At 43.2% G+C, this 23,848-nt stretch overlaps 1 long non-coding RNA gene across 1 annotated transcript in view; it reads left to right on the top strand.

Annotated features, from left to right (window-relative positions):
• The window catches only part of LOC139759568 (uncharacterized), a 274,680-nt gene that overhangs the window by 139,425 nt on the left and 111,407 nt on the right, over positions 1 to 23,848 (top strand). Inside the window, exon 2 of the long non-coding RNA XR_011715149.1 lies at positions 11,491 to 11,529. This is a non-coding gene — a long non-coding RNA (uncharacterized lncRNA). The remainder of the gene's footprint in view (positions 1 to 11,490; positions 11,530 to 23,848) is intronic.

Consider the following 23,848-nt stretch of genomic DNA (forward strand, 5'->3'; position numbering starts at 1 on the left):
CTTCTGGTCCACACATCCTTCGCCACGTCTCAAGCCACGTCGCTCCTCTGTTGTCAGATGCTCTGTATATGCCACTAGTCTCTCATGTACCATTCTTAACATACACCTGACCAACAAACGCGGAATTCTGAAATTAGAACATTAATCCCCATCCCCCTTATCCTTATATTAGGGCACCATGCAAGCATTCTGCCAGTCCTCTGGCACCTTGGAGCAAAAGAACGTTGGACAGTCTGACTTAAGTAATCAACTGTACTGTCGGTTCGTTTCTTGGGATACTCAGCTGTGGCCCCATCCGCTTCATCTTGCACAGGACTTTCACGCCTCCCTCTTCCTCTTACCGTAGTTTTTTACCTATACTCTGTATGCGCATGGCACCTCATCTGAAATACACCGCCTCCACTTCTCTGTCACTTGACATATGAAGCAGTCCTTCATGGTAACTCACTTCAGGTCTTCCAAGCTTCATCTTTGCCGTATATGACTCCCCCATCTGCAGTCTTCACTAATGCACCCATCTGTTCTCTTGCTCTCCTCAAAATGCGCACTTTCTGTCGAGACGCTTCAAAAGTCTCTCACGTTCATCGAAACCTTCTCGCGCCATCTTATATCTTCCGTTTTAACCGGCTCCCTTACCATCCTCTTGACCGCCCACCACTTTCTGCAGTACTTCGAATCGCTTGCACTCCATCACTGCTGGTACCATCCATACATCTGCCCTTTTCTCTCTTGCTGACACTTTAACTTTCTCGTTCCACTACTTGCTCCCTTTTCTTATATTTCAACATCTCATCCTCCACATGACCATACACAACACCCGCACATTTAAGTACTGTTTCCCCGAATACCTTCCTCACCCTTCCTCTCATTTACTCTCATCCAGTGCCATTCTCTTGTCATTATCTTTTGTTATTTCATCGCTTCACACTCTTAACCTTTATTTCCTCTCTCTCCAAACCCATTGCACTCTCTCACTTGCCTATACTAAGAAATGATCAGTTGACCAGCTCTTCTTCTTTGTACAGTAAATTTGCATCTAGCAACCTTTCCCTTGCATGCCTGTCAGTCAGCGCATAAGCCATTAATGAGTGTGTGTGTGTGGTGTGTGTGTGTGCTCTAATTCTCTTGAACCTGAATATATTGATGACTAGTTAAGAGTATTTTCTCAAGAGATTATGACCCAAGTTATAAGAAGACTGGTACCTTCTGGTCTCGGTGAGAGCCTCCCTCTCAAAGCAAACTGAATTAGGAAGAGATTATGGACGAGTGTAAACATCAACAGAATCATTGTTGTATGAGTGAAGAAGAGAGACAGGTAAAGGACTAGTACTACTTAAAAGGAAGAATGATAATTAATAGACACGAAAGGATAGACAACATAGGTGGATGACTAATAAAAAAAATGGGAAAAGGTGAAAAAAATGTTTGCAGTAAGCAAAGAAAAGGTCTAGGCGTTGGGAGAACATGTAAGACATTCTAACAAAGAAATGATGGAATGACATAGAGAAAGAGAACGGAGACTGGATGAGGAGGAGTATTACAAAGCAAGATGGATTAGAATCCAGAAGTATTGCTCTCATATGATGAACCCAGTAAGGAACGAGTGATGAGATTGGGCATCTTGAACTGAGGGAGTAATATGAACGCGGCTCTTGTAGAGTTATAGCAGATGCTAACTACCCGGTAGAAATCAGTATCCAGTACAAAAAGATGTGGAGAAAATGTAGATGACGGACGAGGGAATTAATCACTGTGATGAGAGGACCATAACATATACTGAAGAATAACAGGTACGTGATTTAATCAGAGAACCAACTTAACAGAGCACCAGGACCACATGAAATAACAGGTACGTGATTTAATCAGAGAACCAACTTAACAGAGCACCAGGGCCACATGAAATTACTGATAGTTTCCTTAAAATAAAAGACAAAGATCGATGTTGGTGATGAGAGAAGACATAGATCAAAACAATATCAGACATAACATGACATATGCAACACCATTACACAAAGGAGGATCAAAGTTAACACCAAAGCAGTGTAGACCAGGTAGCCCGACATCACATGGAATTAGACTCTTTGAAAAGTGTGATAAAAGAGCTCATATTGAAGCTCTTGATCAACATTAATTATATACATGAAGGCCATCATGGATCTGTACAGCCAGGTTAAAAGTGCAGGAACTCGACATTTGGTTCACGACAACGGTATCTACGGAACTATTGCACGGAGGGAGGATGGACACTGTAATGATTTGACTCCAATAAAACATTTGACTGAGAAAACAACAAACTTTGGTTAAAGTAACGAAACCAAATGCTAAAGGTAAACCAGGAAGATGGAACAGCAGAGTTAACCGTGTGTGGAGACGAGGATGTTGTACCGGGTTCCACAAGGGGCGGTATTGACCCCACTTCTCTTTATGGTCATGGTATCAGACACTGACAGAGAAGAAAACAAAAGTGTTACCAGATATCTAACATTACAGTAAAGTGAATAGAAAATTGGGATGGGATGATCAAAAAAGAAAAAGAAATGCAAAAAGGCTTAGGTTTGATTTATAGATATGACGAAGAAAACGTAATGAAACTTGAAGACATTGTGAACATGTAAGTCAAGGACAGATGAACAATATGTCGGTGACACAAAAGCCCGCCATGGAAAGGAAGAGAAAGTGAAGCAGACGTCAGAGATCAAGGAGCCAGCATGCACGAGAAACTTGAATTCGAAGAGCATATTGAGAGGTTAGGATTGTCCATTGCAACGTTTGTATGGCTCATGGCGAGGTGCTTGAACATTGGCACAGAAGACCTATTAAGTGCCACTGTATACAGGAAAGATCACAGAGGAAAGTATTGATTGGTGAGATAAGGAAACCTCTCGCTGCGAAAACAGAAAGCTTTTGATGAAACAGGTTCATTGTGTACACAGAAAGGCAGCATGAACGTTGCGTCGTTGTACAGTCATCAATCAAACAAGCAAGATTGATTACGCTAGAGAATTTTCAGCCATGTTAAAAGGGAGTGGAACACATGGCACATCACGAAAGATTAAAAGACTTACAAGTATACATGGAGACGTAAGAGGAGATATATGATAATACATGCATGGTAGCGTATAGGACGAAAGATATGGTAGAACTATAAGCCTTTCTTGAGGGAAGACATTATCTGCAGGTATGCTTGGGAATCTATGGGAAAGATACGGGTTAAAGATACTTGAGTGCCCTGCAGGAAAGATAAAGAGACTACACAGTGTTCTTTAACAAACTAATAACAGCAGTTATGAACGTATGCAGCGTTGGTAAACAACAGTGGTGTTGTGAATCAAGCGAGACACCAGTGAATGCTACGCACGAGCCCGACCTCGGGACGAATCTCGTCTTAAACGCTCATAAGTAGGCGCAGGTTCCCTCTCGCTCTTCCTCTAGAAGTCTGACTTCCTCACACCTACCTGGCAACCATTACGGGTTGGGTAGCGCGTGTGGTAGAGGCACATTATTGCCAGGTCGCCGTAATTACCCCGCGCACTCCTCACTTACAGGGAGGCCTGGCCTCGGGCCGGGGAAGGGGCACTTCACCTCACAGGAAATGCCCGTTTTTCATTGCAAGATGCGAGGGGAAATGTGTTGCTCTGGTGCACTTTAATTTTATGTTTGCTCTGGATGTGTTGAGGCGAGGACGGCCGGAGTAGGGCAGGTGTGTGTGTGTGTGTGTGTTGAGAAATGGATTATAGTGTTCGGTAATTTTGAGTGAAATTTTCAGAAATTTAGATATTATGTCAGTATGGATAGACTATACGTTCTCGGTAATGTGTACCGAAGTGATATGAATTTGTATAGTGGTTGTTAATGTCAGGAACTGCTAAAGGTGCAGCTGGGTCCGCCCCTCGTAAAGGCTGGTCGCCCCCCAAGTTTTCGCAAGCTAAATTTCCTCTCCTTTTTTTCAGTTTCGGGTCCAAATTACATTGGGTGGGTCAGTTTTACTGTACATGACATGTCTATGATACGCTTTATTGCGAGTAATCCCAGTTTACTGTGTAATAAACTTAAAAATTTGCCTTTATGGTACACCAATTTTTTATCTCTGAAATTTAATGAGAAATTCAACTGATATTTAGCGTTTAGAACTAGATTTTTTTTTTTTTTTGAAAGCACTACTTGTAATGATGTATTTGATGTGGACTTCCCTCAGAATTTCCCAGCTCTCGCTGAACTGAACCTAACCCAGTATAACCTGGGACCCCACAGACGAGTGTAGTATGTAAACACATTATGTCTTTCTGTTGAATGGCCAGAGAAGTGTAGACTCAACCTGAGGCCGGGTTCTTGGTGCGTGTTGGTGCCACAGTGTGTCAGCCACACGGGTCTCCCCCACAGGCATGTGCATTCAGCCCTTCACTCCGTTGAGTAAACCCGTAACTTCGTATGAGCACGACGACCTAACCTCGACTACGACGACGTAACAGCCAGAGTACGTCGACGTAACCCCAGTTGAGTACAACGACTGGTCGGCTGTAGCAGGGTACCATGGTGTACAAACCTGCCACATACCCCTGGGTCCTTTCAAGGCAGTTTATGAATGTGGAGGAGGTAAGAGATATAACAGATCCGTCTTTGAAAAGTGAAAAAAGAGAATCAATAACGTAATGAGAAATACCCATGAACGCACCAGCGAATTATAAAGTTTGAGGTACAAGTGAGACTTGGAATCCAAAGCCTTACCTCTGAAGCGAATTTGATTCACCTTATTTACTGTTGCTACGCGCTGCCTGTTAGGCTTGAGGTCGTCAGGGATTATTACGTCGATGTCGTTTTTTCTTATTTAGGTTTGGTCGCTCTGTAGAATTCATACTGTATCGTGCCGTTATGTTGTTACTGCCGCTGTGTACATCTTTGCACTCGCTGAGATTGACGTCCATTTTGCTACCTGTAGAGTCCAGTCTGTGTGTTCACATCAGCTTGCATCAGTAGACGTTTTGATATCTTGCATGTGTAGCCCATAATGCTCGTCATTAATCACAAATGAGAAATAGAATAGCTGTACATGTTTCAGGACTTCATCCTGAGAATTGTCCGTTTTTGGCTATGCTTTTTTTACATCCAGTCAGCCTGTTTCCTAAACAGCGAATTACAATCTCGTCTATCATACCATATGGCTTAACTTTTACTTGTAGTCTTTGATGGTCTTTATTTAATGCATATTTGGTATCTACCTAGATCATGTTAGCTGTTTTCATGAGACATGATGATTATATCACAAAATCATTCAAGCAGGTTTTTCAGACACGAGCGAATTCGTTGAAATTTATGCAGCAATGCTTAAAAAGGAAGTGATGATAGTGATTTTCAGTCTTGCCTCGAATGATGGTTGCCATGAATGTGCCAGCTGTGGATGTCAGGCTAATCTGGCAATAATTTCTTGGCTCTGGGACTGAAATTTTATTGAATATCGGTGGTTGATTGGTTGTTTACATGAGTGCTAGGCCTTACTACTGCCAAGGTAGTTAGGTCTTACTACTACCAAGGTCGTTAAGCATTAAGTTATAACCACTCGTCATAAATTCTTCGACATCTTATTCAAGTATTTAGGTTAATTCTGAGACTATATATATATATATATATATATATATATATATATACACACACACACACACACCAGCTCGTCAGAGCCTGATGCATTATCCCTTTTTATTCCATTCCATCGTTCTGGATATCTTGATTGTACATGTCAAGATGTTGCAAAATGTTCTCCACAAACAGTGCAACTGGATCTGGAGCCCCAGACGAGTGTCTTTAGCAACTGTATTCAGATGACTTGAGTCATTGTACTGAGGATTTAAGTCATCGTGCTCTGGGGGGTATAAGTTGGTCAAGAGATTAAGCCGTCGTACCCAAGGGTTCGATCCTTATGTGCTGTCCGTACCTACACGTCAGTAGCCCAGTGGGCAGACCTTGAGAAGAATGCGACCAGTCTGACCACTCATGATGGGTTGGAACTCGACCTTCCATTCATGAATAACTGAGTCGACCGCATTCCGACTGTCGTAACATTTTGATCAAGACGGTATGGCCCTTGGGTGTGATGACCTAGTGTTTAACTTGACCCTTAAAGTTCAGATCGAGTGTCAAGCCAACATCATGCCGAAGAGGCGAAGTGTCGTGCTAGAGGGTCGTACCGTCATACTCAGCCGGTCCATGGCTTTGAACAGGTTATTTACATGTGGCATTTTGCATTGAGAGGAATCGAAGGCTGTTTAAAGTGACCAAATACTCCTTTCTTAACTTGTATTTTATTTAGTGAAGGTGGTGTATCGAGAACCGATCGACTCCTGGGTCGGGGGGAGGTGAACATGCCACCAATATTTTGTGAGGCCAACGTTTAATATCTTCTCCCTTAAATGCATTTCCTCATGTCCCCTTGAACACCGCACCATCGGTGACACCGCACCCAGTGACCCGCTGAGGTTAGGAATAGATAGATAGATAGATAGATAGATAGATAGGTTTTAATTATACTGTTTTCATTCTTTTTGTAAACGATTAAAGTCCTAACTCGTGTACTGGTCTAAGTACCTTGTGGAAAATTTCTCGTATGTTGACACCCACGGAGGCTGTGATACATCTGGTGAACCTTTCCACTGTCTGCCCTCTGCCCTTTGAGGACGACGCGATGACCCTGGAACACGACGATACGACCCCTTGAACAGAACTATACGACCCTCGGGTGTTTTGCTCTGGCCCGTGACTCGAAGGGTCTGGTCAAGGGATCAGGCCGTCATACCCAAGGGTTGTGCCGTCGTGTTGTAAGTGTCGTACCGCTGTAATCACGGGGTTAATCCGTTAGGAGAAGGGTGCACATCAGTGGTATTCTGGAGTCTGGTGTGTGTGTGGGTGGGTGGGGTGTGTGTGAGTGAGGCGTGTTGCGGATGCATTACTTACTGGCCATCCTGACCGGGGTGAGGCTGGCTTGTCACAGCCGAGTGTATGTACTAATGATGAACAGATTTGGTATTGGCTCCGTGACGCTGTGTCCGGCAAGGTGTACGTACCTCTGCTGGTGGATCAGACTGGTGGGATTTTTCACCAGCCGGGTCCTTGTATTGACTCGAAGTTACGTAATGATAATGATAATGATGATAATGATAACGGTTAATTTTTTTCAATGTGACTTTCGAACTGCTCACCCATATTTATTTATCTTGCTTCGATGCCTTTCTTTTTCCTCCTTAACTGCATTCTTCCTTCATTTTAACACCACTGAATTCCTTTTCGTTCATTTTTGTTTTAAACTTGCTGTAGAACCTCCTGACCATAAAAGTCCATCAGCTTTGAATAGCCTCAGATGCTCCAGTTCTTGGCTTATAAGCCTGAATTCTATAATCCAATCCAGTCCACAAAAACTCCATCAGCATTGAATAGGCCTTAGATGCCCCAGTGCTTGGCTTATAAGCCTAAATTCAATCATCCATTCCAATCCACAAAACTCCATCTTGAAAGGAATTACAGATATTTAGTGATCGTCGCTCAATGTCTTGTCCATATTCAACAGTTTTCCTCGCTCCTTATATCTCAAAAATTGCAGTCTGTATTTCAGTCGCTTCGGATAGTTATTTCAGTCTTATTTTTGTTTCCCTTTTTCTCCTTTGCCACCTTATTCTGTCTGGCTGGAACTTTGTTTTTCTCTAATTTTAAAATTCATTAGTTCAAGTCTTATGTATGTGTCTCGTGTGTTTAGTAATGGTGCAGCTCACTTGTTGAACAAATCTTGCAGTACTGATTCGTCAACCCCCATGTCTCTTGTTTTCTCTTTTCTTCAAAACTCTAATTTTCGGCAATATTCACTGGTCCTCGGTACTCTGCACTCTTCCAACATGCTTTCCACCAGACGTACCATATACTCCCCTGACTGGTATGTCTGAGACAGTGCCTCACCCTCTGTCTAGTTTTAGTTATGAACCATTGTCTGCTTCATTGCCCCCAGGTCTGTTTCTCTGCACTAGCCAGTACCCTCTGTTTCTCTTCCTCATCCCCAAGATTGCCCCCCCTTTTGCCCTCTCTGTGTCCTCTATCCACCAGCTGTGTGTGGTATGGGCGTGTTCTTCTGGTCATCTGTCTCGGGGACATCCTGAGAAGACCTTCCCATCCTTTTTCTCGGATGGTCTCCACTAGATCGAGCTTCATTTCTCTGGTTATTTTCATTTTGAGTTCCCTCGGTGGCGTTGAGTGTGTTATCATGGTCTTTGAGTGTGTTATCATGGTCTTTGTGTTATCATGGTCTTTGAGTGTGTTATCATGGTCTTTGAATGTGTTATCGTGGTCTTTGAATGTGTTATCATGGTTTTTGAGTGTATTATCATGGTCTTTCGCTATGTTATCATAGTCGTTCACTCTTTTCGTTAGTTCCCTAATTTCTTCATCAACTGTTGACACTTCATGATACTGGAATTTGTTTTACTTGATACAGACATGGCAGACTGGAGAACACGCTCTTGTCATGACTTTTTTTGAGGAAAAAATAAGGGTATGAGAAAAAATTGAAATGAGAGATTAGAACTCCTTGGGTGGAGTGGAAAGGTTATAGAAAGGAGACAGAATATGGAAGAGGAGTCCAAAGCTTTGCTGTTCCAGGAAAGGGATAGGTATTATGATGGTAGATTTCCTTTATTGATATTATTATTGTTGTTGTTGTTGCTGTTCTCCTTCTTCTTCTTCTTCTTCTTCTTCTTCTTCTTCTCCTCCTCCTCCTCGTAATTCATCTCATATTTCTCTGATCCCCTGTCGTTTTAATGTAAAGTCGTCATTGTTATCTTCCTCCATCTGATAGGTCTTGTTAAAGCTGCGTGTTCATGATGATTCACAATTCACCTGTGCCCGAATAGGCTTCTCATCAAGTCCAGCCTAGCTTGCTTCTGGGCCTCCACCTAAAACGCACTCAGTTTTCAGCGCAGCAAAGGAGAACTGGTGATAAACCTTCACACAAACCTTTCAGGCCGGGTACCCACCCTCTCCACCCACTGACGCCATTATGTTGTTCAAAGCCACATCGCTCTCCTACCACAAATGAAGAACATCGTCTTGAAGTGTTTTGAACGATGGATTCTGCGAAGAGTAATGATAGTGGGAACATTCTTATAGTTCTGTTGTATGTTCTCTGTCCATTGAGTTTCTTAATGCAGAGTTTCAGATATTACAATTTTTTTTCAATGTTTTTGATATAAGATAGCCACTAAAACTGTCAGGATGTTCTGCTTAACACCTCTCCTTGATTTGTTGGGTTTAATCCCTCCAGTGCTTACATATACAGGGTCTTGGTGATACCCCAGTTTGCCCCCGTGAAGTGATATTCGAAACATATACTGCACTCAGGGAGCTTTTGATATCTCCTTCCTCCCCTGGACGTGTGTGAGTGTGCGTGTAATTACCTATTTGTACTAAATTGGGGATGGAATGCTACAAATCACGGGGCCCCCAATCTCTTGAGTGTGTGTAATTACTATTCATGTGTTACGAGGAGAGTTTTGCGCTCGTGCTGCCCCGTCTCTTAACCTTGTCTACATGTACCGAGTCTTTACTCCTGTACACACACACACACACACACACACACACACACACACACACACACACACACACACACCTGGATTGCCTGTGGGCCGACTGCCGCTCTGTGTTCTGAGAACAGTTATGCTTTTTCTGTGTACAAAGGTTTTCCCAGTGTAATGTAGGAATGTGCCTGGTAGCACGCCTTGAGGTGCGATATAATCGTACAATTTATCTCTTTTATATCCGTGTTGTACGGTTTGTGGGGCTCTACACAACCATTAGTCGTTTTCTGTTACTTTATGTGTGTGTTGGTGAATCTTTGTTTGTGTATTTGGGTAAACGTACATACATGTATTCTTATACATGTATGTGTATGTATTTCAATATTTTCGTCATCTTTAACGGCTTCATTAGAATTACGAGTCGAACGTGTGCTTCACAGCATGATACCGAGGCACCTCACGTAGCAACGCACATGTGAATTGTTGTTTGGTCGACTGACTTGTGTGTTGGATGAGGTAATAAACTAGATCAACCCCTCCACTTCGAGGCACACCATGCTAGAGTGGACGGTCTTGCACGACCCGGGGGACTGATCTGATAACAGCGGCGTCTGGGGCTCGACTCCAAACTTCCAGGTTAACTCCAGACACACAACGCCAGAGCCAGTCAGTCTCCTGCACCTCCCTCGACACTCGCCGTAAGAGTTCCCTAACACTTGAGGCGTCCCACCCAACTGTGCGGCCTTCATGCTTTGATTGTATGTCCCTGGATACCCGTACACGACACACTACACCCTACACCTCTTGTCCAGGTGTTTGTTTTTCTTCATGAAACGGTGTAGACGCCCCTGTCCACACATTAGGTTTTGACCGAGCCCAGATGTCATAACCTGTGGTCGTGGTTGCGACTTTTATTTTCAACCCCGCTGGAACGCTGGAGAGGTTATGGATCAGCGAGGACAGAGGAAGGGTAACAGTGGTCTAGTGGGACTTCACTGGCTACTTAAAGCAGTGACTAATTGTACAGGAAGTCAGAAAAGTTTCTTGACACTGATAATTTAGGCTTCTGTAAGCGTCAGTTTTAGAGTGAGTTATCCATAACCGTAAATGACTCTCGCATGCATAATGTTGACATTTATTATACCCTGAGTGAGATAATAACTGCAGCAACAGGACAGCAACAGTTTCTCAACAAAGACCTTCATGTTTACACTACTGTCACCGGTTCACCACCAGTACCATGCTCGCCTTGTGGCCTCTCCTCACATTTTGGTCCATCCTTGCACGGCTGTCCCATCTCGCACGGCGGCCCCATCTCGCACTGCAGCCCCATCTCGCACTGAGGGCCCATCTTGCATTGAGGGCCCATCTCGCACTGAGGGCCCATCTTGCACTGCAGCCCCATCTCGCACTGCGGGTCCACCTCGCACTGCGGCCCCATCTTGCACTGAGGGCCCATCTCGCACTGCGGCCCCATCTCGCACTGAGGGCCCATCTCGCACTGCGGCCTCGTTTCTCAGCGTGGCTCCATTTCGCCCCTGTGACGTTCTCTCTCTTTCGAGGTGTGTGGCATGACACAGGGGCCACGACAAGGTGGTGGTAACTTGAGCAGCGTTGATGGCATCTGCCCCACTATGTTGCCATAAATGAAGATGTTGCTGTGGGGAGGGAGGTGGGGTGTGTAGGGAGATGGAAATGGTGAGGAAAATGATGGGAATTATGTGAATTAACGGAATTATGCCCATAACTTTAGATGAAAATCGCTTTTGTTTTATCCCCCTCACATCACATTATGTATTATTCATTTTTGGATATGTCGATGATGAGAAGGTAATGGACACGTGTGTGTTGGTATGTTTTTTGTTCCGTAAGTTTGATGCACAAACGGTATGTTGTCACAACACTGTGGTTTCCAGTTACTGACTCTTGTTTTCCCGTTTTCCAGGTATGTAGTGGAGGCCGGCTTGCAGACCTCATCTCACCTGTAAGTATGTCTACGGTCACAGGTCTCCGGTAGTGTGACTTTGATGTGTCTGATGATGATGAGATCCAGGGTGGCAGTCTTCTCCAGAGCAGGGGGGTCTTTTTCCAGAGCAAGGGGTCTTTTCCAGAGCAAGGGTCTTCTCCAGGGCAGGACTCTTCTCTAGAGCAGGGGTCTTCTCTTAGGCAGGAATCTTCTCCAAGGCAAGGGTCTACTCCTGAGCAGGGGTCTTCTTATATGGTCTCTTTTCCTCTATTAGCTTGTGTATCCTGGACGTTTGATGGAGCCTTCACTAGAGTCATTAGGTTAAGTGCGTAATGTCATGGGAAACACACTACGGGCAACTGGTTTGCACGGCTGGAGTGCTTTCCAGGATGGAGGGAGATCTGACGCGAGCGAGGGAGCTCATCCCACCACGACCCTCTTACACTAGGATGCGACCCATAGAGATGGTAAGACCGTTGAGTACTACGATACGACCTTTGAGCACTACGGTACAACCCTTGGACACGATGATGCGACCCTTGAGCACGATGTTGCAACCCTCCGGTACGACATCACAACTAATGGTTACGATGGTCTGGCGTTTGACGTGACACCTAAGGGTCAGGTGAAAGGTTTGGCCCGTTATACTCAAAGGGTCGTACCTTTGTGCTGAAGAGTAGCACCGTCGTACCTAAGAGTCTCGCCGTCGCACTCAGGAGTCTCACCGTCGTGCTCAAGGATCATACCCGGGGTGCTTGGGTGGTAAACAAGACCCCTCAGTGTTAGCCACAAGCCAGATGGATGCGCCGGGCCCAGCCAGGCAGGTATACCAGGCTGGAGGCAACAATACTGCCTCACCTTTCTCAGGTATTACAGCCGGGCTCCCAGAGTGGTAGCGTTTGTTTATAGGTGTATCCACCTGGATGGCGCTGATTAAACGAGGGTTTAGATTTTACGTTGGAATGAATACTTTAGTCATATGTATATCAAAATCATCTCCATAGCAGGTAGGAGGCATCGATTGGGTATATAGTGTATTTATTATATAATTACCTCAGGACCAATTTATGTAAGAGTTATGGTGATACTCACGACCTATCTAAAGGTCCCCACGGCCCAAAGCATCATTACTTCCAGGGAAGTTTAGACTCCACGAGACTATGTTCTTCCAATGATACAACCTTGTTGAGATGACCTATCACTCGGCGTAATCTCTTGCAAGCGGAGTCCGGTATATATATATATATATATATATATATATATATATATATATATATATATATATATATATATATATATATATAGTTTGCAAGAGGTCATAGTGGTGCGCATGGTCTAGTATATGCATAAAACCACGAGGAAAATGAAACACGATAAGTTCCCAAGTGCTTTTTCGCGTAATAATCATATCGTCAGGGTATACAAGAATGAGATAAAAGACGAACAGTTGGTTAAATACTAGGGAGGTACGTTGCTAATACTTTTTTCTTTTTTTTTGTCAATGGTGTCTTAGCTACGTCTCTTCTTTATATATCAGCTGATTCTTTTACATCTATCTCATTCTTGTATCTCCCTTGACGATGTGATCATTACACGAAAGTGCACTTGGGAACTTGTTTCATTTTCCCCGTGGACTCTTAAGAATATACTTGATCACGCGCAAGATTGTGATCCTTTCATATATATATATATTTTTTTTTTCAAACTATTCGCCATTTTCCGCGTTAGCGAGGTAGCGTTAAGAACAGAGAACTGGGCCTTTGAGGGAATATCCTCACCTGGCCCCCTTCTCTGTTCCTTCTTTTGGAAAATTAAAAAAAAATAATGAGAGGGGAGGATTTCCAGCCCCCCGCTCCCTCCCCTTTTAGTCGCCTTCTACGACACGCAGGGAATACGTGGGAAGTATTCTTTCTCCCCTATATATATATATATATGTATATATATATATATATATATATATATATATATATATATATATATATATATATATATATATATATATATTTATTTATTTATTTTGCTTTGTCGCTGTCTCCCGCGTTTGCGAGGTAGCGCAAGGAAACAGACGAAAGAAATGGCCCAACCCACCCCCGTACACAATGTATATACATACACGTCCACACACGCAAATATACATACCTATACATCTCAATGTACACATATATATACACACACAGACACATACATATATACCCTTGCACACAATTCACACTGTCTGCCTTTATGCATTCCCATCGCCACCTCGCCACACATGGAATATATATATATATATATATATATATATATATATATATATATATATATATATATATATATATATATATATAATTTCTCTCGAAATGACTTGCTGGTTCAGTCCTATGAGGTAAATACAAAGTAAAGAAACTTTATTTCGACCTCAGGATCTTAAACACAACGGGACAACCCATCGGCATGATAGCCCCTCCTTTAATGTGACCATCATAACCAGACAGAGGATGGGTGAACGACCAGGTCAGCATACCCAAGGGTCGTAACGTTGTACAAACGGATGGGTCGTTCGGCCTTGCTCAAGGGTCGCACCTACCGTCGAATCCACTGGAATATGGGACTATCTTCCCCGCGGTGATACATTATCTGTATTTGGGATTATGACTATGATGAAGAGAGACTTGTCACTTACTCGCTGTTAGTTATCGTCATAGTTTGTTCTCAGCATCAGAGCTGATCGGTCTCTGGACGAATGGGTCTGTGTGAGGCACCCGCTCACCCGTGAGGTGATGAGTGGGGGGCTGTTTGTCACCGTTACTTCTGGCTGGACATACCGATCCTCATGGGCACTTTCCAGAGCTTGCACACCTTCACGACCACATTTGCGCGCGCGCGCACACACACACACACAGACACACACACACACACACACACACACACACACACACACACACACACAGAAAGAGGCCAGGAAGATCTTCTCTAGATGTCTCTAAGATAGATTAGTGAAAGGAAGTGATCAGTACACAGGAATTAGAGAGTTGAAAAATAGGGAGCAGAATTTGTGGCTGAGCAACAGGGTATTGAGTGATGCTGAGCAACAGAGGTCTGGAGGGACATAGTGTTCAATAGTCAGGGAAGTGCATAGTGTGCTGGATGGAGGGTCTAGAGATGTGGTGTGCTCAGGGTCAGTGCATGCTGGCGAAAGTTGAGGTATTAGGAAAAAAAAAATGTTGCAGGTGTTAGCTGTCGGGTGGCAGTAGAAGTAAGACCGTTGTTGAAACAAGAGGTAGACAGACGTAGATCATTGGTGATTTTTCGACTAGAAGAGGACCATCTTCTGGCTAAAAAGGAAAGAATGGAAAAAATAGAAACAGTGATTAAAAGAAGACTAGAGGCCACAGATGCACTACCTGGCTTCAGAAAGAAAGAGAATTGGCAGATGGATCCAGGGCCAAAGGGGACGACCAGCGATGATTACCTCCTCCATGGAATGATGTAGCCAGGAGGTACTTAAAGTGGAATAACAGATTGATAACAAGGAAAAATTCACTCGGTTATTAATCAGAGGCGATAGGCCGGAGGGGGACGAGAAAAATAAACGGTATGGTTTGACGGCGAAAAAAAAGAAGAAAAGGAGATATCAAAAGAGGCCGGATGGCTAATCATTCCTGCCGCTACCTCAGTGTTCAAGAATATTAACAGACGCGAATTTCATCCTAAAGATAATGTACACAGATGTGGACGGACTGGCAGTAAATGGAAAAGAACTGGAAGTGTTGGACCAAATCAAGGAAAGCAAACTTCACGTTGGAGGAGTGGGAACAAGATTTAATAAGGAGGTTCGAGCTGACCTAATCTGTCTAGAGGGATACATGATGGCTGGGAGGGTAAGAGAAGACAGAGAAGCAGGAGCAACGGGCCTCGACTGCGACTGGGATGATGCTGGGTCTCAAGTAATAGTTAGTGATGGATCGCCAATGCAGACACCGTGTAAGGTAGGGTGGGTCATGGATAACGGTGGAAGAAGACACTTGAGACAACTAAAACACTTTATTCTATAAAGTATAAAGTGTTCTGGTATTTTCAATTGTCTCCTTCCTCCCTTATCCACTCGTCTGTTATGGGTTCTGAGTGTGTGGTAGGAAGATTTCCTTGGGGAAAAAAATTGCTCGTGGTGATTTATGACCCCCCCTTAAGAATGTGATGAACAAGAACGTTCAGATACAAGAGAACAAGGAGGGCACAACCTGGATGTTTGTGGGAAGCGTTGAAGTACGCACCTCCTCAGAAACAGTAAAGTTCTAATATAATGGATATGTACGATTATAAAGAGACCAGCAGAGTATGAATGCACATGGGAGAAGTCATGGGGATAAGTTACCAGAGTGTTGAGTCGACAACTTCCTGTAACAACATGTGACTGAGCATGTAAAAGTCGGGGGATACTGACTGTAACAGCACTACTAAATCTTGTCTTTACGCACTGACATAGAATTTAAGTGTATCGTGCATGGTTTACCAAGTGGCAAATGTGATCATGTAATGCTAGAGGATGATTACATGTAAATGAGGACATGAGGAGACCAGAAAGGAGACCAGACTTGGAGATGTGATCGTGAAAACTTTAAAAAAGAATTTCTTCAGGAGAAAATTAATTGGGTAGGGGAGTTCTGTAGCCATGATATAAATCTTTGTTATGGAAGGTCTGCACAATCTGCGGTGAAAGTGTTAGAACTTAAAGTTTTAGCTACAAATAATGACGGAGAGTTAGAGTGGGAAAAAATTGTACAATAAAAGGTATCAGAAAACAGAAGCGTAGCTGTGCACTGCGGAAGAGAGTTAGGTGGTTCTGCAGCCAGGCAGCATTCGAGAGGCTTAGCGGAGAGAAACTTTGAAAAGTATATTGTGGACAAGACAAGAAACCATTACCATAAATAAGAATAGATAGTGGGTTACCATGCAGCTCGTGAGAATAAGAAGTTTCAGAGGAAAGAGTTGTAGAGAACGATGTGAAGATATGACAGGTTCACAAGTGCTTTCACAGTGGAAAACACTATAGCCGGAAAACCAGTGAGATGGATGGAATGGGGAGGAGATCTTGAGAAAGCATTCAGACTGATGGAAAAGACAACGGCAGACTACGGGAGTGTCTTGACATGTAAGAGGATCATCACGTTCCTCCATATTTCCTGAAGCGTGTGGAGACCATGGGAAAACTAATCGAAATTTTGTCCTATGTGTCCTTTGACGAAGGTATAGTGGCAAGTGATTGGAGGAGGGCAAATGTTGTACCCATTATTAAGAAGGGTAACCCAGTAAATTGCGGTGAATTATGTATGAGCTTCGTTAACAAGTGCAATCTGCAGAACGCTGGAAGACAGAATCAAAGAACATATGGACGACTACATGAAAAGGATTAACTAACTTAATGAAAGATAAAACGGAGTTGGGGTGAGAAGTTTTTGCGTAATAGATGTCTAACTCTTCCTCGAGAAAGTGAGTTCTTTTTTTTTTTTTTTTACAGCAGAGAAGGAAGGGTGGATTGTGTGCTCCTGAACTGCTTGTTAAATCTTCACAGTGTGCCACACAGGTGGTTGATGATGAACCTGGATCTTCAGCTGGTAATAAGAGGAATTACCTTTAGATGGATAGGAAATTACCGTATTGGAAAGGAACAAAGGACGCATGCCAGAGGATGCTTCTCAATATGGGTCGAGGACACCAGTGACGTGCCACAAGGCTCACTCCCGGACCACTGTTGTTTCTAAGTCTTTGTAAATGACTTACCAGAAATGACTGGACTCGCCTGATCATATTTGTGGATGAGGGTCAACGTCAAGAGGGAAATCAAGAATTATGAGAATTGCTTCAACATTCAAGAGGACCTAGACAAACTCAGAAATTGAAGTGTTACATTGGGGGATGAAATTCATCCAGCGGAAATGGAAAATGGTGAGGTGAGCCTCGATATGAACATTAGCTAACGCGAAATAAGCTTCTGGTATTTGTGCGTAGGGGATTTGGGAGTCGACGTTGTACCCAATCTGTTACCAGAGTTCAGCCTTACGAAAATGGTATAGGAGACAAACTATTTTGGTATCTATTGCAGAATCGCCATAAGTACACAGATATGTTTAAACGTGCTCAGAGCGTAATCAGGCCAAACTACAATATACTTCTCAAGTGTAGTCACCTAACTTGATGAAACAAAGAACTAATACGGAGGAATCAGAGGCAGGCAGCAAAGGTGGGGGCAGAAGTAAGGAAGCAGAGCATCTAACCCCTTACAGTAGTGAGAGTTTAGAGGTTTAAGATTCCATGGAAGAGAGAAGAGTACGAGTGACTTGATCACAAACCTTCAAGTATTTTTTTTACCGCTGGTTATTGATGTCGGCAGTGAAAAGTTCTTTTGAAAGCTGCAAAAAAGATCGTATATCCATAGGCCGCATCCTGATATTGAGCAAGAGACTTCGTAGATAACGATGCAAAGAAACACTTTTTGATGTAGTACAGTAGTGCATGAAGGGAACCAGCTGTATGATGAAGGTGTGTGTGTGTGTGTGTGTGTGCGCGCGCGCGCTAACGCTGCACAGAGGCATGAAAAGTTGTATGTTGATAGAGAAAGTTAGAGTTGAGGCCCAACGAATTTAGAAGTCTCTCACCGTGGTGTACAATTAGGTGATTACATGTACATAATTACACACACACACACACACGGACATGGACCTCCATGGTGTAGCAATTAGCATTACTGAACATCATGCATGGAGGGGCCCCCGCCTGGAATGAGAGCATGCATAAGTTCGAATTCTGGTCGCGCCATCCAGTCCACAGTCCAACCAGCTCTTCATCCTCCCTTAGGGGCTGGTCGATAGAGTGGATGCCGGCACTATGCTAAGGTATGTATGTGTGTATACACCTACATACCTTAGATATAAGAGTAAAGACATAGTACATATATACAAGGCTGAGAATAAGACGTGGTAACACGTGTGTAAAACTCGCTTCCCGTAAAAGCCACACACACACACACACACACACACACACACACACACACACACACACACACACACACACACACACACACTACTTTGTCCATCATGGAACAGTGAAAAGTAAGGGGGGGGGGACTTTATCATAACCTTCAAGCTTTAAAACCAGTTTGCACAATGACAACAATGATCTTTTCTTCGTCAGATGCAAAGACAGAACAACCAAGACGCTTGTTACAGGAGGTGTAAGGAACTACTTGTGGATGGTTGGGATGAGATGAGTAATGACCTGAATTTATGGGCAAATTGTAAAAGTATGATCATTCTTGTGACAGTAGAGACAGTTCAATAGAATGGGCCCCACGAGTGTAAAACTCCTCCCCACAGTATAAATGGGTGAACTAGGTGATTCCATACATTCATTCACTAATAAATATATATATATATATATATGTTTTTTTTATACTTTGTCGCTGTCTCCCGCGTTTGCGAGGTAGCGCAAGGAAACAGACGAAAGAAATGGCCCAACCCCCCCCCCATACACATGTATATACATACGTCCACACACGCAAATATACATACCTACACAGCTTTCCATGGTTTACCCCAGACGCTTCACATGCCTTGATTCAATCCACTGACAGCACGTCAACCCCGGTATACCACATCGCTCCAATTCACTCTATTCCTTGCCCTCCTTTCACCCTCCTGCATGTTCAGGCCCCGATCACACAAAATCTTTTTCACTCCATCTTTCCACCTCCAATTTGGTCTCCCTCTTCCCCTTGCTCCCTCCACCTCCGACACATATATCCTCTTGGTCAATCTTTCCTCACTCATCCTCTCCATGTGCCCAAACCACTTCAAAACACCCTCTTCTGCTCTCTCAACCACACTCTTTTTATTTCCACACATCTCTCTTACCCTTACGTTACTCACTCGATCAAACCACCTCACACCACACATTGTCCTCAAACATCTCATTTCCAGCACATCCATCCTCCTGCGCACAACTCTATCCATAGCCCACGCCTCGCAACCATACAACATTGTTGGAACCACTATTCCTTCAAACATACCCATTTTTGCTTTCCGAGATAATGTTCTCGACTTCCACACATTCTTCAAGGCCCCCAGAATTTTCGCCCCCTCCCCACCCTATGATCCACTTCCGCTTCCATGGTTCCATCCGCTGCCAGATCCACTCCCAGATATCTAAAACACTTCACTTCCTCCAGTTTTTCTCCATTCAAACTCACCTCCCAATTGACTTGACCCTCAACCCTACTGTACCTAATAACCTTGCTCTTATTCACATTTACTCTTAACTTTCTTCTTCCACACACTTTACCAAACTCAGTCACCAGCTTCTGCAGTTTCTCACATGAATCAGCCACCAGCGCTGTATCATCAGCGAACAACAACTGACTCACTTCGCAAGCTCTCTCATCCCCAACAGACTTCATACTTGCCCCTCTTTCCAAAACTCTTGCATTTACCTCCCTAACAACCCCATCCGTAAGCAAATTAAACAACCATGGAGACATCACACACCCCTGCCGCAAACCTACATATAATTTTCCAAAAGAAGGAACAGAGAAGGGGGCCAGGTGAGGATATTCCCTCAAAGGCCCAGTCCTTTGTTGTTAACGCTACCTCGCTATCGCGGGAAATGGCGAATAGTATATAAAAAAGAATATATATATATATATATATATATATATATATATATATATATATATATATATATATTCACACGGAGAAGTAACATTCAAGCATTACGTACACACGAACGGACACTATTAAAACGTATGAGCGGACAAGCAGCAGGTTGTTCACACCTTCATTCTCACACAAACCAAACTCTCGTGCACGCTTGTACGAACATTATACACACACACACACACACACACACACACACACACTCAAATAGCCAAACAGTCATCAAACACACGTAAACAGACAAACGTTAGACATACATATAGACACTCAGGCATACATTATACATACATACATACATACGTAAACTCGCATCATGTACATGTCGTGTTCCCTACACTTTTTCTTTTTCTTTTTTTTCAAAGATTTCCTCTCTGCCGTAAATAATCCAATGCACTCATACGCTGACGACCCAACTCTGCATTCACCCACATCCTTCAGTTCTGCTCCTTCTTCTCTCCCTCGATCAGCATCACGTCTTGACACAGCTTCCTCAATAGACTCGGACAGGATATCTCAGTGTGGTGGACGAAATATGGTTAAGTTTGATGCCTCCAAGACCCAGTTTCTACCCACATCTCTATCGGACACTCCTCACAGTTCTCGTCTCTCCTTAGATGGTTCAGTAATTCCACCTCCTGACTCTGTGAACATTCATGGTATTACTCTGACATCCACTCTTTTTTTGGAAACCCCACATTAAAGGAATAGCTAAGTTTGCCTCTAAGAAACTAGGACCTGCTTAGATGTCGAAACTTTATTTCTTCTGGGCAGTTGTTCCGTTTATACAAAGGGTTGATTCGTCCTTGTATGGGGTACAGCTCTCACATCTGTGGTGGTTCTAGCTCTACATCCTTACTTGATAGAGTTGAGTTGAAAGCGGCTCAACTTATAAATTCTCCCAGGCTATCATCCAAACTTGAGCCTCTTGCCCTGCATCTCAAAGTTGGTTCACTTTCCCTCTTCTGTGGGTATTACTTTAGTTTTTGCCCCTGAGAGCTGTCTGCTTGTGTGCCCCCACCACTGGAAAGACCACGCAATGCTCGGCAAGCTACTGCGTCACATGATACTGTGTGGCCGTTGGCAACTCAAGAGTGGGCCGTTATGATAACTGTTTCTTTCCCTGCTCCTCGATATTTTGGAACCATTTCCCGTATCATATCTTTCCAAATAACTATGACCTAACACATTTTAAAAGTCAAAGTTTTTCACGTCCTCCAAAGAATCGTAGATGATTTTCCTTGTCTCTCCGTTCTCCCTATCATAATCCTCTCTTATGTATTCAGTTAAGGCCCGGCCTTGATGTGGACTTCTGTCCGTGACTGGAACCTCCAGTATGAAAAAAAAAGAATCCTCAGTATACACACGTGTATGTTATGTTCATGTAAACATTGCATTCACTCACATAAATGAACAACTTTGAAATAAATGTACATTTCTCTCTCTCTCTCTCTCTCTCTCTCTCTCTCTCTCTATATATATATATATATATATATATATATATATATATATATATATATATATATATATATATATAATTTTTTTTTTTTTTTTTTTTTTTTTTTTTTTTTTTTTTTTTTACCCCAGGGCCCCTTTTATAGGGATCTCCTGCAGCTCCAGTGTAGCGCTCCACGCAGGTGCTGGGAAATGAAGGGTTCCTTTGGAGAAAGAAGTATCTGAACGAGACTTTACTCCTCTTCGTCCACAAACGGTGATACAAGCCTCAGCTTAGATGTCTTCTCACTCGTGTGGTAACGGTTAAGCTTACACTCACATACCTTAAGCATACATACACATATAAGCAGACCATAGTGAAAAATACACAAAAAGAACAAACATTAGACGTACATGCAGACATGAACGCATGTATAAACAAAAACGAACGTGATAATCATATTTATCAACATTGATGTTACATGTGCATGTACGTGCAGACAACCAGACAAAGTACGAAAACAAACATAAACAGACTTTAAACATAGAAGTAGACATACACTTTTACAAAGTGTATACTCACATGTTCACACACACACACACACACACACACACACACACACACACACACACACATCCCTCCGCGGAGAGGGTGGCCGAAATAAGCGGAGTGTGCAGTAAATAACTGAACACGACCTGAGTAAGTTATGGCACGGCCTCCCTGTACACTAGGAGACGAGGCTGAAATACCAACGTGCACAACTGGTGCACGTGAGGAAAAATATATCTGGAAATGGTAAAAAAAAAAAATGGAAAAAAAACTGGGAACAGTCAGGTGCATTAAATTTGGGAGGAAAAATGCGGAGGGTAGAGTTTATTAGCTTAATTAGGATTTTACTGGACAGCTTACATGTTCATCCCGTTTTGGGTAGAGTGTGTGTGTGTGTGTGTGTGTGTGACTGTATGTGTGTGTGTGTGTGTGTGTGTGTGTGTGTGTGTGTGTGTGTGTGTCTGTGTGTACGGGCAAGGAGGGAGTCGTTCACACGCGTGGCTCTATCTCCTGAACATTTTTCCTACTCTCATACAACATTTTAAACTTTATATTTTTTTTTTTTAATGGTGTCCACATTCACAGTCTCGTGACGCAATTTTTCCCCCATTCATTCACAACTTTCAGACCGCAGAAGTATCTCTTCTAAACAGATCTTTTCTAACATGTATCTTGCTTAACATCATGTTATGGCTAATGCCTCTCATTTTCTAACATGTATCTTGCTTAATATCATGTCATGACTAATGCCTCTCATATCCTTGTGTCTCTCCGAGTGCGTCATATACGCATTGATTCCTTTTATTTCTCTGTAGAATCTCGGAGTGGTTATACTGTAGGTATACTGTGGTGCAGCAGAGGGTGGGTATACTGTGGTGCAGCAGAGGGTGGGTATACTGTGGTGCAGCAGAGGGTGGGTATACTGTGGTGCACCCTAGGTGGGTATACTATGGTGCACCCTAGGTGGGTATACTGTGGTGCAGCAGAGGTTTGGACAATTTAGAATTATCTTATACCGGGTTTCTCCTTATCGTTCTCTCCTGTTGAGGTCCATGCAGGCTTACTGGAATGGTTTATCTTCCATTCGGTGTTTAAGTAGCTGTTTTTGCCAATGACTGGAGAGAGACCTTTGGTACTCGTTCCATCTGAACCTCGTCCACTTAGAAAAAAGGAATAAGTAGAATTATAAGAAGATAAGCTAGATATAGGTTGACAGGATGGTTACAAGAAAGCAAAAAGAGGTGGGACAAGGGAAGGGATGATTTGAAGCGGGAGAAAAGACTTGAGTTGTGTACGGATGTATGGTGTATTTCTGTTTCATTCCTGTGTGGAATTATCTGGAAGTGTGTTACTGGTCCTTTATTTGTATACCCCAGCAGCCTGTGTGTGTGTGTGTGTGTGTGTGTTTTTTTGTGGGAATTAACAGTGTTAAGCAAAACTTTTCATTGTGTGTGCCAGTGAGTGACTGGAGCTTCTCTGAGTGGCATGAGGTTTGGAGGGAACCAAGGGTGTTCCATGTTTGTAGTGTTGTCCAGACCTGGGATGTGTCTGTAGTTTGTATCATCGTTGTCCTCAAGTCTCTGCCTTATTGTCTGGACTGCTTCTCTTACGTAGGATTCGATTGTTCATATTCTTGATCGTTCGTGCTGTTCTACGGTGTTTTCCATGT

Source organism: Panulirus ornatus, chromosome 1 (assembly GCF_036320965.1).
Source record: "Panulirus ornatus isolate Po-2019 chromosome 1, ASM3632096v1, whole genome shotgun sequence".
NCBI lineage: Eukaryota > Metazoa > Arthropoda > Malacostraca > Decapoda > Palinuridae > Panulirus > Panulirus ornatus.